The sequence below is a fragment of the Lithobates pipiens genome, unplaced genomic scaffold (genome assembly GCF_037356315.1).
Source record: "Lithobates pipiens isolate NorthernLeopardFrog02 unplaced genomic scaffold, aLitPip1_a1.2 Scaffold_16, whole genome shotgun sequence".
Classification (NCBI taxonomy): domain Eukaryota; kingdom Metazoa; phylum Chordata; class Amphibia; order Anura; family Ranidae; genus Lithobates; species Lithobates pipiens.
This window is the reverse complement of record NW_027507748.1, coordinates 281,807,016-281,815,338: the sequence shown is the minus strand read 5'-3', so window position 1 is coordinate 281,815,338 and position 8,323 is coordinate 281,807,016. Positions and strand designations below refer to the sequence as shown.

General features: G+C 32.5%; 1 long non-coding RNA gene across 1 annotated transcript; it reads right to left on the bottom strand.

Annotated features, from left to right (window-relative positions):
* Nucleotides 1-825: 825 nt before the first annotated feature.
* On the bottom strand, nt 826-7,562 carry LOC143982629 (uncharacterized). The gene is made up of 2 exons (XR_013274491.1): nt 7,359-7,562; nt 826-4,197 (listed from the first exon to the last, which is right to left on the bottom strand). It is a non-coding gene; the product is annotated as an uncharacterized LOC143982629 (long non-coding RNA).
* Between the last annotated feature and the right edge of the window lie 761 nt (nt 7,563-8,323).

The following is an 8,323-nucleotide window of genomic DNA, read 5'->3' as shown; positions in this document are numbered from 1 at the left end:
CCGCTGGGTTTGGTCTGGGATTGTGCGTAGTTCAGGGAGTTGGGAGTTGTCCCAAAGGGGCATGTGGGTGTGGAATGTGGGGGCCTTGGTAGTGATCATGGCTTGTTGCCAGATTTTGCAGTGATGAGTCAGCATGGTGTTCTTGGTACCCGAGGGTCCGTGAGTGTCACGTAAAAGGACTTGAAATGGGTGAATGACCTGGTCAACGCGGGGAGAGCATACTAGGGTCATGTAGCGATCCCTGTCTATTTGGTAATAGTAATAGAGTTGTGACAGTTGGGAGGCGATGTAGTAAAGAGCAAGGTCTGGAAGAGCAGTGCCCCCCAGGTGGTCGGGGCATTTCAAAGTACGCCATAAAGTTTATGGGGAGATGTGCCACACATTGAGGATGGCTTCCATGGACTTGAAGGTTCTGGGAGGGATGTAGAGGAGAGCATGCCAGAACAGATAGAGCAGTTTGAGGAGAAGGATCATCTTGACTATTGCAAGTTTAGGTGAAGGGTGACATGAATTTCAGTAACAAAAGGTAGAAGTCTTGTTGCAGACCCACAGCAAATGGTATAAATTCCCCAGCTCTCCACATTTCCTCCATAAGGGTGATGTGGTTGGGTTTATTTGGGAAGGGGTAATCTGATGTTGAATTTGTAAGGGAGGTCCCATAGTTTGGAGGAGCATTTCGGCCGGAGATTGGAAGATAGAGCAGCCCTCCATTGGGAATCTGTAATAAAAATATGAAATATTATGAAATAATGATATTTCAAAGTCTTATGTTGAAATCAATCAATTCTTGTGAGACGAATTTCCTTAATTAGATCTGAGTCAGCGTAATTCAAAAATGTGTATTTATTTGTACACATTTAAATACAAAAGGATGCTTACAAAAATAGTACAATGATTATGCTGGCAGCCTGTGTGCAAGACATGTGTCCTTCTGTGTGTAAAATTCAAGAGAGAGCCCTCCTCCCAACTTTACCATTATATTAACAGCTCTAATTTCGCGCCACAAAAGACAACTCCTCCTCTACAAAGGTGGGAGGGCTAAGGATAACACAGCTCCACATTCTAATGACAGGATGTAAGGGGGGAAGGGAATTTCAGATTCTATGCAAACCTTCATTTACACTTAAGAAAAGCTTATATAAAATATACACTATTCCTCAAAATCCTGACAGATTTTAAATATTTACTTCTTCAATTATCGCAAGTCACAACATAGAAATTATTGTCTCAAAGTTCTTTCACACAGTATGAAAAATATTATATTCTGAATAAAGTATAATAAGCCAATTAAAATTTAGATATTAAGAATATAACATTCCCCTCTGAAATATGAATACCAATCATATTTTTCAGATTAAAAATTCATCCATCATCATTCATGTCACATTCAAACAAACTTTGATTCAATAACTCCAAATGTTTTGTCATGCAAAACTGAATTCATACCTTCAAAATGCATTTTCCTCTTTAATTTACTTTGTAACAAATCATCTCCTTTCTTAATATCACTTCTAATTCGATAATATAATTTTTTCATTCTAAACATTAAACATAACTGGAATATAAGGAATAACATGATAATAATAAAAATAATTACAATAGGATGTGATAAAATATTTCCTGCTGCTGAAGTTATCGAAGTTTTTCCCCACATGGATACACTATTACTAAATCTTTTCCACCAATTACTTCCTGAAAATTCTGACCATTGATGTGATATTTCTTGCAAATTACCTTGTTCATGTTTAAACAATACTTCTGCATTCTGCAATTCCTTAGCCAAAGCTATTAATAAACCTTGATCCTTTTGAATTATATTTGCCCATTTTTCCCATGGAAATTCATCTATTTGGGAAATATTATACTGTGTAGGTAGAGCGCTAATATTTTTCATAAACATATTTGTTAAATTTGTTCTCAACCCATCAATACTTATTGCAACAATATCTCCTTCTATACAATACAACCCTTGATTTAGGTTTTCTGTATTTGTACAAGAAGAGAAAAAAGTTTTAACCCTTTCTGTATCTGACATAATTTGAAAACAAACCTTCTTTTTATCTACACGAGTAACTAATTCAGAATTAATTTTATTTTCAATTCTTGCTGAACATAATGTGTGATTATGATAACAAGAATGAAATATGCTTTTATCTTGATTAGGTAAACATATAATTTTAGACTGGAATTGTAAACATGATGACAAATCTAATTGTTCTAATTCAGAATTTTCATTGTTAAATACAAAATCTGTATACTGTAATTTATAGTATAATAATTGTGTATTACTGACAGGTAATCCCAAAACAGTGATTGGAACCAAAATTTGTTCTTTTCCGGCTATTGGAATCATAGAAGAACTATAACATATGTCCTGCTTGCATCCTATCCATTTATTTACCCATAAATCTGTATGATTTATCGCATATAAATATTCTTTGGGCAAATACTGTAAAATGCCAAGAGGAGTTATTCCACTCTGAAATGCTTGCGCAATTATTTTAAAATTAGTGGAATATTCCGTTTGAATCTCTAAACATGCTCTGGCTATATGAGAATGTTGTTCACTTCTCATCAAATAAAGAGTAATATTTTGAAGATGTAAAATAGATGGACCCATTATATTAGCAGTTTTAATTACCATATTTTCTAAAATCTGATTTAAATGTCTTTGTATTTTAATACCATTACTTCCCACTAAACCAGCGGTTTCTAGATCAGACTTTAAAGTACTAATATCCATACTATTTGTTATACTCCCGATTGTGCCAATCCCTCCTAAAATACCTTCAACAATACCACGCTTATTCCTGTTATAATTTCTATTATTAATTCCAAACCATCTCTCAATACCCATTTCCATATTAACCAGATGTCCTTGACATTGTGGAAACCTTGTAGAAATTTTCCATTCTGAAACATTAAAGTTCCACAAAACAATGACAAACTTTCCCTCTCTCAAAAGAGTTCTGGATTGGAAATGGTTAATCTGAAAAGGACTTGCAGAGAAACTTTTCTTATTAACACATGGAGTTTTCCTTGGAGACATAACAATAACACTTGCCTTTGCACATTTCACCGGATAATTTTCTATTGATATGCAACATTCATATATACCAGTATCATTCAAAGATACTCTCATTTGTTGATAAACAAATGTATCATTGATCCAATTCACACTACCAAAAATTCCTTTATGAATTATGATAGTAGAACTATAAAGAAAACTACCCAAAAACTCATCATTCCTTTTCCAAGTCAACAATGAATTTTGAGGTAAAGATATTTTTGTATCACATATCAAATGCAAATTATCTTTATCTTCCATAATTTTCAAAGATTGTGGGAAGATATTAATTTCTGGAACAATCTTATCAACTATAAAGATATCAATTTTGACCCTTATTTCAGTAAATTTTCTTATAACTTTAAAAACCCATGTTCTTACAATGTCTCCTTTTTCATCTCCAATGATGTCTAAATATTTTGGATTTAATATCTTTACAAAACTTTGAAAAAGATAATAAAATTGATCAAAGGAATAAAGTATTTTCCCAGATCTTGTCATAATATTAGTAACATCTCCAGACCAAATTGTTGACTCATTACCCTTTAAAAATATAGACCAGAAACTCCTCAACAATATGTTACACTCAAAAGTTCCGGTTTTGTTATTTAGTCTATAAGATCCCTGCATTTTAACAAACTTTGTTTTGGATTCTATTTTAACTTTGATGTCAATATCATTGCTGTGAATGAAATACAATTGTAAACAACAATGATATCCATCACCAATACATAAAAATCCATACAAATCTTCTGCTGTATTAATATCAACATCTCTAAAATTATGATTTTTATCATATGCACTAATATCAATAACTCTATCATTTTTGTCCTTTGTAATGATATCAATGTTCTTATTTTTCAGTTCATCTGCATTGATATCCATGTCTACATCTCTCTTATTTCTGAATAACATATGATCTTTGTTGTGTACTTCTTCATTCCTGTTAGTCTTTATATAACTTGAGCAGTTCTTGATATATCTTATCACAAATAGAATTGTCACTAGGGAAAAGATGCATCCTGTAGTGATGATACACTTTCTCTCTTTAAAACTTTTCATTTGTTGTGCTGACATCTTTTTCTTTTGGAATACGCACTTTCTTCAGGTTCGATTTTTATTTTTAATTCCTGAAAAAATAAAGGCAGCATCATTATCTTGGAATATAAAATTTGTTATACCCACATTTTTCTTTCTGCATACTTGTATCACTGAACTGAGAAAGTATTTGTACCCCTTGAACATCCCAAAATGTCCATAGACTTTCCCAATTACTTTTCCATGTTTCAACTCCTGAAACTCTGTGATGTGTCACCATCTCTGGGTGTGGCCTCACATGTAACAATTCTTTAATCATCTTTTATCTTTTCTGTGTTAGACTTGTGTCAACAATATCTAATTTTATCTTAAATAAACCTTTCTGTTCCTGGTCTACTTAATAGACCACTTATCTTATACAAAAGATAATTTTGGTTTAACAACAAAATAACACAATGTTACAAAAAACAATATCAATTGTAAAATATCAAAAAATAGATTATTCTTAAGATTAAATCCGATATGTGCGTGGATTTAATAACAATCCTTCATGATATATATGTGTCTTGTGTGTGCTGGAGAAAAAATCTCCCTGGAATGTATGCCCTCCAGTAATTGACTGTCTCCTCTCTTGTTACAAAATTCTACTCCTAAACACCAACTCCCACCTTTTTCCTTTTTAAGACTAGCTTAAAAGTTCCGCTGAGCTATATTGTTCCACAGAATGAGTATTTTCCCTCCCACCTTTCTAAAACAATGGGTGTCTCATTCTAAATTCTTAAGGGCTGCTATGAATAACCCTTTGTATAAAACCATTTTAAACATACACAAACCTTTTTACCTTAACAATATATATACAAATTATTTCTTAATCAAGAAACATTGTAATATAAAAACTTATATTTTTAACTAACAAAGACACTTTTTATCATGAATTAACTTTCTTTTTCAAACTTAGAAATATGAGGAGGAACCATTTTGTATACCTTCTTACTCCACGAGGCAACACAAACTCCATTTTATTTTCTCAACTGAAAATTTTTAGAGAAACCATTTTGTATCTCTTCTTCAACCAATTATGACTCCACGAGGCGATACAAACGCCATTTTACTTTTTCTTTTAAACTCAAAAGGAGAATACTTTGTAGCATCAGAAATTGTGCTTCTTACATCCATTAAAAATAACTGGAACAACATCAACCCAAACATTTCCTTTGTCCAACAACATTTATCAATCCTAGATTTAATTATCCGATACATCCTCACAATAATACCTACAAACTGTGAATGTTATCATACATGAAATCTCTGTTCTATTCCCTGATATTACACATCCTCTGTCACAACTGAAGTTTGCTGATATATCCCAAACTAGAAAAACATGATTATTCAACCTCTAAACAATAGTTAAAGCATCATCATTAGTGAATCCCACCTGAAGGTTGTTGTGATTTATATAAAAACACGAAAATCCTTTTTTGTCATGACACAAACTTATGGTCTAATGACCCAAATAATAACTCTGTGGCACCCTATGAGGATAAAAAAGATTGTGACCTTTTTTCCCTCTGAAATTAAAGGAATCTGTGTGTCCATTTTTTTCACAACATTAATAGATACCATTCCAGGTTGAATTACTAACTCTCCATGCAAAAGCTGCTTCCTTTGCCAATGAATTCTGCTGTTCTGTTACCTACAGATAACTCACTATCTTTTTATGTGATGGAATTTTTACAATAACATATGCAAAAGAATTACTCTCTGCAAGGTCAAAAACTACTTCTAATGTCTCTTTCTGCACAAGAGTCTTATTGGATGAATCCACAAAACCTCTACATAGATAACATACAACATATGAACTATCACTCTAAATCATTAGTGAACCTTACTTCTCTTCCTTGTCAATACTCAATGCGGTTTAAATCAACAAATACAAGCTCATCACTTTTCTCTGTCTCTCCTTGTTGTCTATTCATTCAATTGCTAATTGAGTACCATGCTGAAAAGGTCTTCAGTTACTGTATACACAACTATTCTTAAAACCATTTTTTCAAGTCCTTTCAATGTTCAGCCAGAACAAAACAAAAATAAAAACTTAATACTCATGACAATGAAACATTGATAAAAAATAATAATCCAATAGATTATCCTTGAAAAATATTAAAATTATATCAAAATCCTCAATAATATTCCAAACGTCAAAACCAAATCTTTTTAAACTCATATCAATCCTTATTCATAGCCATTAAACGTCAACCAGAAAATTCTTACCATATCTGCAGTTAATTTAAGGACTGCTGACTGTTTTCCGAGTGTTATATGCTACATAATTAAACCTTTCCTGTCTTAATGGACTATTTTCAGTTTGCAATCTTTGTCTTTGGTTCTTAGAAGAAAAATGAATTTGCTTATTATGACCTCTATACCTCAGATTACTGTGCCAACGTACAGAATAAACCTCTTGACGCCTGGGCAAAATTTTCGGATAATACAACCTCTTTTGTGTATTATTATTATTCAACTTTTTATAGACTTTCCTCTGAGCATATGGCGATGAAAATCTACATTTCTGCTTACTATCAGTATTATTTAAATCAACTGACTTCCCACTCTCATTTTCTGAGGAAATATTAACATTTGACTCATTACAGGATATGACGTTGACGGCTGCCTTCATCATATGTTCATCATCCTCCATCCTTGAGCACTGAACATGTGCAGGAATCTCAGCTTGTAATAACTGGGTCTTAAACAAATTTAAAATATTTCCATGCACACAGCTTTCCAAAAAACCTATTTGATTTTCATTTTCTTTCAGAGATTGCAATAATGCATCAATTCTATGTTCCAATTCAATTTTTTCAGTCAATAATTGTTCAGTATATTTCTTCTCCTGCTTTGCTGCAATTTCTATTTCATTCTCTAAATTTTCAATATATGTACAAAAAGTCTCACAATTTGAACAACTAGATTCAAAAAGTACATTTTCAGTTACACTTTGACTTTGTTTTCCTGGCATATCAAACACCATATCATTATAACTTTTAACAAGTTTCATTATATTACGTACTTTTTTCTTTGTTTTAACTAATGAGAATCTATCCTTCTCAATGTCAGCATTTGCCTGAAAGCATTGATCATACATTAATTTCCATAAAACAGCATCAGAGACCTGTTTCGATAAACCTTTAAATTCTAATGTACTTTCATCAGCTAAAACAGCTACAAATTCCATAATTACGTTTCTACTCACCAAATAAAAAACCCGTCAGTTTTTTCCTGGAAATTCTCCGGTCTTTCACAATCAATCGATCGATTTTTCTTCTAGGTTCTTTTTCAATCTTTGCGAAGTTTAATCTCTGTTCATCAATTCATTCCCCTCTGATCAAAGGATGAAGTTTGGAAAAAAAAAACTTCCGACTTATGATTGAACTGGCTGGAATTCGCCAATTGTAATAAAAATATGACCTATGTCTCTTTCCAATTTTGCCATGGGCTGCAGTTTGATAAAGGATGATTTGTCTTGTAATAAACTAAAAAGAAAATGGTGTCCCCAGAGTGGGGCTTTTTACCAGCAAAGTTTAACCTGTATAATATAAATAACATTGACATGTAGAAGGTAGACTAATATTGTAAATGTTTATTAATAAAAAAGAGGATGAAATAAGTGACGCAGTGGTCAAAGACTGAGCTCCACTAGATAGGTAAAAATGTATGGTATTACATGTAAAAACAGAAATACACATATACATATAATTGTGACGCTTGAAGCATAGTATCAATACAATAAGAGATATATGCGTATAAATAGTAAAAGCCCTTTACGCGTTTCGACCCTCCCAGGGGTCTTCTTCAGAAGGTTACTATCTATTATGAAAAAAAGGAAAAAAAAAACGAAAAAAGAAAACAAGCATAAATATATATCACAATACATGATGCACTGTGTTGTGCTAAAAATAATCTGCTGTAGGCAGAGTATATATCAAAACATTGTAAGATTACACAGTTAGCAATCAAGTGATACATATTGTAACAATAAATACCTATATTGATCACAAAGGAAATCCTCTTTTAAAAGACCGGACAGGATTCCGTGCATTCTCCCATAATCTTCATGGATGTGCCGACCTTATGTGGATGGAAAAAGATGGCTAGCTCTACCCAGAACGGGGGAAGAGCAAGGAAAATGGATCCAAAGGGTAAAAAGCTTGCAAGGGA